The sequence below is a fragment of the Colius striatus genome, chromosome 4 (assembly GCF_028858725.1).
Source record: "Colius striatus isolate bColStr4 chromosome 4, bColStr4.1.hap1, whole genome shotgun sequence".
Classification (NCBI taxonomy): domain Eukaryota; kingdom Metazoa; phylum Chordata; class Aves; order Coliiformes; family Coliidae; genus Colius; species Colius striatus.
The window spans coordinates 71,631,873-71,643,097 of NC_084762.1; positions in this window are offsets into that span (position 1 = coordinate 71,631,873).

The window sequence follows — 11,225 nt, forward strand, 5'->3', positions numbered from 1 at the left end:
TAAGGATCAGTCATACATCTCCACTCTGAAGTGTTTCATACACCTCCATTTGCTATTACCTACCCTGACTGGCTTTCACACAAACGTATTCCCTATACGATCTCTTCAACCTGTTAACTGCTGGGATAGACTGTAAATCTACCTGTGAGCTGAGGAGAAGATCCCTGTCTTTTGTTCTCCTGTGTAGAAGAAGGAAGAAGCAGATGATATTTGCTAATTCAGTCTTGAGAATATAGTAATTAGCAGATCACATCCATCCTGCATGGTCTCTATGACAAAGGAAAAAGTGTAGTGTTTCATTAGTCCTGCAGTTTTGAGGACTGTCTATTTCTACACTTCATGTATCAGAATTCATGTATTCATGTTCAGTGGAACATCATGACTACCTTAGGATTCAACTCATCTGTGATATCAGAGGTCTTTATTTTGCTGTAGCATCTACAGCTGATTTTCAGTTCTGTCTCTACGGACCTGTTGTGTTTATATCTCTATTAGTATAGACCTTCTAAAATATATATTAAAATAACATAATGACATTTCCTGTCCAAGAGAGTTTAGTAGTCACAATACTAGGATTGTTAGTTGTTTTACCCCACTGCAGTTAGTATATACCGCAAGATAAACTAATAATTTCAAACCCTCTCAGCATTTTGCATGAAAATTCTTTTTCTATTTGCTCTCTCTGAAACTGTTTTAAAATCTCTAACTTTGTTCTCTTCTGTTTTAGCTAGATTTCTATAGCCAAATCCTTAATACAGAGTACCTTCAATAAAGGAAGACACGTTTTGAAAGAATGAGAGAAATTCTAACTGATAAGAGAAAAAACTCTACTTTTTTGGTCTTGGAATGCTTGCAGATTTGAAACAGGTTTTGGAATATTTGTTTTGCAGTCTGAAATTTGTGATAATTTTCATTTTATTTTCAATAGTAAAATTGTGTTTATATCTGACAATTATAGCTCAGATTCAGAGCGGGCCTTGTTACCCCCATTTCATATCTCCACTGCTGCTTCTCTTCAGTTTCCTATCCCATGAAACAGAGATCACAGAATCATAGAATGGTAGGGGTTGGAAGGGACCTTTAGAGATCATCTAGTCCAATCCCTCCTGCAGGAGCAGGTCCACCTAGATCAGGTTGCACAGGAACGTGTCCAGGCAGGTCTTGAAGACCTCCAAGGAAGGAGATTCCACAACCTCCCTGGGCAGCCTGTGCCACTGCTCCCTCACCTGAACAGTGAAATAGTTTTTTCTTATATTTAAATGGAACTTTTTGTGTTCCAGCTTCATCCCATTACCCCTTGTCCTGTTGCTAGATCCCATAAAGAAAAGGAATGTCTCAACCTCCTGACATCCACCATTTAGATATTTGTAAATATTTGTAAATATTAATGAAATTATTTCATAGATTCATAGAAGCTATGGTGATCTGCAAGGGACCCATGATGCTCTGCAGACCACAGGATTGCTTACTTCACTTTTTCCTCCTTCCTGTCCTATCAGAAGACTGCTCTACAGACTGCACAGCACAAGTACTGGTGGGTGCAAGACTGACTGAACTACACGTGAGATGATGCAGATGTGGAGCTGAAGACCAGGGCTAAGCTGCTGGTGGGCTATGAGGCTGTCGGTGCATGGGACAGGGAGGAGAAGCTCACCAGGATGTGCAGTGAAGTATGGGAATAGGGTATCCAGGACAAGAAATCTCAGGGGAATGAGACTGTATGATGAAAAAGCTGAAGAGCACAAGGTGCAACGGATGTCAGACTGCGTGGAGGTGCTAGTTGAAGGTGAGACAGACTATAAAACTATGAACCAATTGTTCTTGGAAGGCCTTTGATCAAGATACGAGGTGATTTATGTCAGAAGTGTAGTTTGCCTCACACAAGGATAGTTTCCCCACATTGATCCTGCTATCATGGTTTTAACAGAGTTTCAATTACTTTATATCAATAAAAGAAGAGGATCGTTTTTTTTGGGTTTTGGGTTTTTTATGGAGTCAGACTTATTTTTCAGACAAAATGCAGCATTTTTAGATGTTTCATCCATATAAGCATAAAGTGCGTGTATAAGTAAGCTCACGTCTGCTTCTTTTCAACCTCACAGATTACACCTTTTCAGACAGACAGGTGGTCCATAAGGAGGAACAGGTGTATCCTGAGCATTACCACCTCCATGTTATGGACAGCCATTGCAAACACTGAGCTCAAAGCACTTCAATCATTTCTATATCAACGTCACCACTCAAATACTTCATCAGGAACCAGCAGGAGTAGTGGCAACTCTGTGCATGGCATGCATCCAAGAAAATTTAGAGTAGGACTAGAAGTGTGTTAACAGAGAGAAAGGTAAAGTGGAAACACTTTCAGTTAAAAGATTAATTCCAAGCTAGGATAATAGTTTCAGAATAACCAGTCAGCGGGGATTAGTGAACAATTACTGTGTACTGTCACTCTGCCTATACTGGGGAGTGCCAAACCAGACAGTGAAGTAGAGAGATGTCTTTAGCACCTTCTGTGCACCCTCAGAGGTGCACTGGGTCACCCCTGGAGATGTCCAGGCACTACACAAAGGACTACTGCAGCCCAATTGGCACAGCATAACCAGGCATTAGTGTAGCCAGAGGCATTACTGCACAGAAAACTGTGCTCTTAAACACTGGCTATTAGACAACATGGAAATAAGCACACAGGCAGATAGGGTCCGGACAGTCTTACATGACTATTTCTCAAATATAAAACACATCCTAGGTTGTGGAAGCCATGGTGCAATAGTCCCCACCTCCCAGCCACAACTTCATGAAAGTGGGTACTGAGGATTTTTTTGCTGACAGAGTTAAAAGGGCTCACTCTTTCCTTTTCAAAACACAGCTGGAAAAAGGCTTAGGCTTACTATACCCTTTCATGTGTCATCATTCAACCAACTACCTGAGAACTGAGGTATCTGGAATTAGTCAGTTTCTGGATGGATTCTTTTAGCCATGCCTTTCTGTTCATTTCCTTTCTATAGCTGTTATCCCGCTGCATAGAAAAGATAGCAGCAAGAGCCATTGAGGCTAAGGTCAAAGACAACAGAGGGGAAGAGCTGGAAATCTAAGGTGATATTCCTGGGATCGAATCTTTGTAGTGATGGTTTAACATTAAATAGATAAATTGTCCCAGGAAGAGGAATTGGTGCCCAGAATCTTCCTACTTGTGTGACTTGCCAGGCACTAGACAGAGTGTTTTCTTTTCCCAGACTTTTCCGAAACCAATTCACGTTTAAACTCCTCTTGGTATAACTTTGGTGTAAGATTACCTCCCTACCACAGAGACAAGTTTACCCTTGAAGGTAAAATGGTAGACTTGGATCTTATCTGCCTGAAAAGGAGATTGTTTCCAGATTTCTCATCTTATATGGTAAAAACTGTGCTATTGTATCAAAGAAGCTGCACTAGCTTATGTCTGAAATGAGGACCACTGCTATGTTTTGTTAGCTTTCTGCTGTCAAAATGGTGGAAACACCTGAAAGATCGATGGGGATTATATTTCTGCAAGCAGTAAGGGAAATGCCTCTCAACTTCACTTGGTCAGTGATGGGACAACTCTGGTGCCACCAGAGCCACTAGTCTGGGCACAAGGCAAAAGCAAATAAAGTGTCCTCATGCCACAGAAACCCCCCAAAGTCAGAAGCAACTGCCAATACCTTTATTGGGTGTTGGAAGTGCTGCCTCTGCAGTTGTCTGAAAAGACAATACAGCAATACTATTTCCTTTAGCAAATGCCAACAAAAAAATCAAACAAACAAACAAAAAATCCCATGTTTAATTCTGTGACATGTAAATTGTGTCTGAACCTGTTTCTTCCCCGTGGAAAACAGTGGGTAAGTTTTGGTGACAGTCAAGCTTAAGCTTGTTTTTTCTTTTCCCCTTTCAGTTTTCTGGGATTTGTAAATTTAAGATAGGTCCTTGATGTTATATTAACATAGATTTTTATGTGTCAATTAACAGATAAATTCATTATAAAAACTCATTTAGGAAAGGACTGACACCAGACAAAGCCTTGAGGCAGCTGTGGCGTGCCAGGATGCAACATCTGCTCCATCAAATTGCACTCAGATGCTCTCATTTCTCGGCTGCTCACCACTGCTGTGCAGCACCTCAAGCAGCTACTTACCTCCCCAGGACATACAAGTTCGGACACAGACCCACAAAGGCCAAACGTCTCTGTTCATTCTCCCAGGCACAAGCAGCTAAGGGAAGCTGTCAAGATACAAAGGGTTGTGCCTTTGACATTGTGAAAGAAAAGTCTGAACAAGCTACATGTTGATTTGTCATGTTAGATTTACTGTTGTTGATTTATTTATCCAGTGTTGAATTTGACATCTGACTGAAATATTGAATCTATCTTTGGAGCCCACATATTTTCTATGTTATGAACCTCATCTGATAACTCATCTAATGTAAAAAGATCTTCCATTACTAATGGTGGTGCTTCTCATGAGATAACAGAAACTAACTCAGAAAGTAGCATATGCTGTTATCACCCATATAGATCAGCCACATCTCAAAGACTGGAAGCCAAAATTACCATTTGGCATGTCTGCAAATTCAAATATACCGTCTGTCCCAAGATGAAAATTAATCGAATTTTATCTATTTTGTGTATATATATCTCAAAGACTTTGCTTTCACTGCTGCCATAAAAGATTTTTCATTTAGTATTTTTATTATAGTAACTCTCCATGGGTGTTTAATGTTGTTGAAGAGCTCATCAGCCTATAATTTGTAAAACACACACCCTTCTGCCTTTCTGCATGTTGTTTCTTCCACAGTGAGTTTTGGTGCTTCCAGAAACATGGAGCTGTAAGAAGGACCCTGAGAGGCTGTTCTTCCATCTCCATGTCGCAAGGCAGGACCTCTTCCCAATAGATATTTGTTAACAAAATAAAAGGCAATACTAAAATATTATACATACATACATACACACATCTCTGTATATAGCATCTATCAAAAATTCCTCATTGTGATCTGGCATTATTTATCCTTAGTTTTAAACAGACGAATATTCAGAAAAGGACAATTACTGAAGAGAAGCCTTATCTGTCCTCTTTAGGAACAGACAGCTCTCTGATAGCAGGCAGATTTCCATGCATACACATGGCAGAATCAGACCTTTCACGGGTAGCTCATTTTCTGTACCTGTAGCTGTGGTGCATTTTCTGCCAGCATACAAGCTCCTTTTGAGGGTGTGTGGTGGATTTTTTTTTCCCAATTGAATTCACAGACTTTCAGGCAGCCACTGCCACTCAAGTATTTTTGATGAAGGCTTCCTTTCGACAGCTACAGTTTCTAAAAGGGACAAATTATGCGTCCAGTCCTGCAAGCCTGCCTGCAATGAATGCCTTCAGAAATCAGTGGAGCTTTCACATGGCAGATGGCTCCCTAGAATTGAGCTCTACATAATTTTGCGATATTTTAGCTGGGGATATTTTAGTGGCTTTTTTCCTATGCATGACAGCATGATTTGCTGGCTGCTAGAAAATGTCATCAGACCCTTTCTCATTCCACAATGAAACCCTTGGATTTTTTTTTAACAAGTAAAAATGTTTTCTTTTACTCTTGTACAGGATACTCCTATCTGATGAAAAATATTTCCAGATAAAAACAGTGACTGTAGAAGGGCAAAATAGCCATGTTATGTTTCAAAATAGACCTAAAGCTAAAAGAATATGGAAGAGGTTTGTCCTACTATTGAAAATACTTCTGACCCTTAAAATCCTGTTGAAGGACTCTGTCATGATTTCATTTGTGGTGTCACCTCATTTCTCCTACAATACAAGAAGTGCAAAAATATGGTAAATTCACCAGGTTGAGCCTTTTTGCATGTTCTCAAAGGGTGTAATTCCTTAGGTGTAAATTCAGTGGTTACTGTAGCTAGGTGCACAGCCAGCCTACCTCTGACAAAAACATAGCAAAAGAAAAAATAGTATCAGTTCAAACCTGTCTCTGCTTTGTCCGCATTTGCCTATATCTACTTGCGCAGTGGATTACTTTGGACTAGTTTTGTTGATAGACTTTGAAGTGTAGATTCTTCTTGAAGCTGGTCACACAGCCAGTTAGTGTTAACAAGACATATTCTGACCATAGTACTTAAAATGGAATTACATGTCTAACATATTTAAGTTCAAGATACTAGTTAGTGAGTGAAGCAAAAATTGTCTCCATGGGCAGTTCATAGAATGAGCCCTATTCAGACACTTTACATTTCCTGGTTTGTTGTTGCCATTGAAAGGGTATGTAGCTATGACTTACTGGCTCTGGTTAATTAGATTGTTTCTATATTAAATTTTTTTGATGGTAGGTGTAGTTCTAAACATCTATGTCTGTATTATAGACCAAAAAAGGAAGTTCAAAAGCATTTTACTTCTTACTAGTACGTCTGTAACATCATTTACAGCACACAAAAATAGAGAATCTCCTTTGCAGTTTTTTTTCACTCTAATCTCTGTGAATAATTTTTGCCTTCCAGTGTTTCTATTTGTTTTCATTGGGCATATTTTCTTTGACATTTCAACAAAACTAAAATTAATGTTGGCTTCATCATTTCCTTTTTTATACAACAGCATAATCGATGACATTTACTGATCTCTGGAAAAAAGAACTGCTAGTTAATCTTCCTAGTTACTCCTGTTTGAACAGTTGCCTAGCTTTGCAGGGCATAAGTTATTATAATTTACAGAATAACGGTGGTTACCCTTAACAATATGGTAGCAATACTAACAGTGAGATATTTTGATTCACTGTTTATGTAATAAATTCTTCAGAATTTGACTCTGGCCTATTCAAGAGAGATTATTTTGTTGTTGTTCAAAATTGTTCTTTAATGCTGGACCAATGATACTGTGAGCCAGACACAAGAAAGGTCTGGAGGCTTGGAGTATTCAGAATACTATTTGAGTTCTGCATACAAATTTCATGTTGCTGCCCTACCTAAGTCTGGAAGTACAACTGGGAAAACCTCCCCAAAAAAACAGTATTAGGCATGATATGTGATCAGTCTTTCTTTTGCAGGATGATACTGTATCAAACAAGGGAAAGTTATAAGAAATGGGAATGGATAACAAAGAATTTGCCTTAACTGTTGAGAGTCATGAATTGTAACCAGCACAGCCAGGGATGAAGAGTGCTTATTACTGTACCAGTGACAATGCATCAGTACATGAAGAGTTAATAACTTCATGTTTAGAAAATTAGGGAAATGGGACCTTGAGGAAACACTCTAAGGCATAACATGTGAAGCTGTTCTTGCTAATCAAAGAGGCATTGCAAACTTGTCTGACATTTCCTTTAATGAAAGACTTTCACTGTTGTCCAGCTCCTCTCCAGAATTCAAAACTGTGTAGCTGAACTTCAAATTGTCTAATATTTTGTGTTGAAGGACTGGACCTCTTTTGCCAACAGAAAAATCAATGGATTCTGAGTTCCTGTTTTCCAAACTCTGTCCAGCAAGAGTGGGTGACCTTTTGCTTACATTCACAGACTTGTAGACCTAACTTAGCTTATGAGAATGAAAAGGAAATTAATTTTGTTGTAGGATTAATATATGAGAACTATCATTCTTTGCAAACTTACTGAAGCAGATCTCTACACATTTAGTTTCAAAATGCCCATTTCCTAAATACACAAACACTCCTTTCCATATTTTGGAGGAGCTTGTTTTTTGACATCTTAGCATATGTGCTAAGCAATACTCCAAAAAAAAAAGGCAGTCTCTTAGTCTCCTTTTATATTCCCAAAACTATTGCATGTTGCATTGTAACATTGAAACTGATATATCTAATAGAGATACTCTCTGTTAGCAATCCTTTAAAAGTGTAACATATCAAAATTCAGTCACAAAGGAGAGCAAATAAAGAATATTTATTATCAGAGGTAACATTTTTTGAATGGTCATAACTATAATCATTTTGTGGAGTCACAGCTTGAATAAAGGCAATGCTGTTTCCTTCAATCTGGGAATTGCAAGGAGCTAGCCTGTGTGTTGGCAGAAGAGGAAGAACATCTCTGAGAGAGACATCAAGGATCAACTCATTGGTCATCAGAAAGCATCATCGAAAGAAATGTCAGATTCATAGATTGACCCCTGAAGGAGAGTTGATGTGCGTGAGATATTTCCTGTCTTGTCTAGAAGGTGAATTCTGACACTACCCCACAGCATCATAAAACAGAGATGGTTAAAGAGAGGATGAGTACGTCAGGAAAAATTAATTCTTATACTTTATTCTGAAAGAAACCACTTTATTTTCATTCTTTCAGAATGGACAGGGTAGAGAAGGAGGTAAGGAGCAGTTTTTGATGGAAAAAGACCCTTATTCCACCAGTTATATTGACTTAATGCCTAAAACATGAAAGTAAAGTGGTTTTTGTCCACCAGAGACAAAATATATTAAGATTTTCCATTTTAAATTTTGTAGCCTTAATTAAAAGGATGAACAATCTTGAATTCTTTTAGAGAAACTTTTGTGTTAATTGCAAAATCATTTTTCACGGGGGAAAACATTTTGATAGAAAATTGTCAATTTAGCCTGATGTAAATGAGAATTAAATCTTTCCATGTTAGTGGAGAATAATAACGATGCAAATGAAATTACAATCTACTGGGGAAAAAGAAAGTTTAATTTATGGGAGCCTCAGTGGCTGTTCAGCTGGAAATTCTTAGCATCCTTCAAAAGGCTCAGTCTGAATGGCATCTGATATTTTAGCTGCTTGTGAGATCCAGAATTTAATTTGGAAGATGAAGCTGTCTTGACCAAAACTTATGCAGTGTCCATTTCCAAGTTGTTACCCATTCCAGGAGATGCCAACATAGGTAGACTGGAAAGGCCTGACACCTCCCAATACTTTGATACTGTTCCACAAATATTAACTGAGCTGAGCTGATTTTTTTTTTTTCATCTTCCAATGATGATAAACAGGAAACATAGTTTCATGGAGAGTCAATACTGAAACAAGATTAGTTTTGGTCAATATTTTGCATTTAATTCTTACTAACATTTGACCAACAAATTTATACAGATGGTCTATTTAAATGTGTAGTGGTTTTGCCTGGGCCAAGTTTTTTTGCAGCAGGGGGAGCTACAGGGGTGTGTTCTTTAAACAAAGAGTTGCCAGAAGCTTCCCATGTAGCTCACAGGGTTAAGGCCAGTCAATTCTAAGCTGGATCGTGCACCTGACCCAGGCCTGGCCAATTAGTGATGGAGGTAATGCCTCTGTGAATAACTTATTTGAGAAGGGGAAGAAGTTGTTGTGCAGTTACTAAACTGCAGCTTCAACAGGGAAGGAGAATGTGAAAACATCTCTGTAGACAGCAATGTCAGTGGAGAAGAAGGGGGAGGAGGGTGTCTAGGTACTGAAAAGGCTCCTCTGTGATAAATGGTGAGGACCACTGTGAGGCAGCTGTGCCCCTGCAGTCCATGGAGGACCACCAGGAAGCAGAGACCCACTTGCAGCCTGTGGAGGACCCCACGCTGGAGTGGGTGGATGTCTGTGACTCTGTAAGAAGTTCATCCTGGAGCAAGTTCCTGGCAGGATCTGGGAGTCCATGGGGGAGGTGCCCACACCAGAGAGTATGTTTGCTGTCAGGACTTCTGATCCTGTGAGGGATTCAGGCTGGAGCAGTCAGTACTTGAAGGACTGTTCTCCTGGTGGATGACTTACTTTGGGGCAGTGTGTGAGGAGCTGCCCCCATGGCAGACCCCATGCTGGAGCAGTGTGTGAGGAGCTGCAGCCCATGGGAAGGATCCACGCTGGAGAAGTTCATGAGGGATTGTCTCCCGTGGGAGGGACCCTACAATGTAGCAGCGGGAAGTGTGAGGAGGCCTCCCCCTGAGAAGAAGCAGCAGAGAAGTCCATCTGTGATGAACTGATCGTAAATCCCATCCCCTCAGGGGAAGGAAGGGCAGCCCTGGGAAGAGGAGAGGTAGGAGGAGGTGTTTTTAAGACAGTTTTTATTTCTTATCTCCCTGCTCTTGTTTCTTTAATAAATCAAACCTTGTTTTTCTCTCCCTAAGTTGAGTCTGTTTTGCCTGTGACACTAATTGCTGAGTGATCTTTCAACTCATAAGACGTTTGTTATATTTCTCTTTCTCTCCTGTCTAGTTTGGGAGGGGGAGTGATTTTATGACTTGATGGACACCAGGCTAAACCACCACAATTGACAGTAAGTTTGAAGTATGCACAGTTATGTTTGGACAATATTTCCAAGAATGAAACTAAAACTAAAAATACACCTAATCTAAGAAAAGAACATTGTCGTTTGATTGCTCTGACCGTTTGAGCTAGATGCTTATAACACTAATATTGATTATACAATTACTGTGTTATTGCACAATTATCATCTATGTTATTGATTTCATTAATTTGTTAGTATTAGTTAGACTTCTAAGGGAAACAGTTTGCAAATAGTGTTTGAAAATGTTTACAAATAGCTGAACTAAAACTGAATAACAGACTGTATGGGAATTTTCCTGACTAATCAGATTCGTGATGCTATCTAATAGTAGCACTGCCTGAAAACAATTTTATAGAATAGATCTCTGATAAAAATGCAGTTTCATTATTTCCAAAATACTTAATCTATTAATTGTGAGAAAATGTATCACAAAAAAAGTAAAAAGGTTTATTTTTTCTTTAATTGATTTTACTATCCTACTCAAATGCATTGAATATTTTATTATATGGAGTGAACATTTTATCATCATATAAAATATAAATAAAATATTAAAATAATAACTTAAACCTCAGAAATGTTACAATCTGAAGCTGCGGGGTTTTTATGTTGTTAGAATGATGTTACTGAGGTCATAATAAAATAACACTAGATGGATTACTGCAATAGATTCAATGAGTGTGTACTATTTTTTTTTTCCTGGAATTATTATTCCATGAGAATTTTGGGAATTTCAGCTCACCATTTCAGTTAACTCAGAGCAGAGGAAAAAGAAAATGTTACTCAAAACTGAATGGCACTGAACAATAAATAGAATTAAAAAGAACATGGAAAATCTTGATCCGTGAGGTTGCACTTATATGCATGAGGACTGTCGTTACTTATTGTATTAACAAATCTGCATATCTGCATATGTCAGATGAAAACAAGGATTTGGATATGACAGTGAAAATATTCAGGGGTTCAACCTCTGTATTGCCTTAGCTTGTAAGGTATATTTATCACTTTTATGAAGACACAT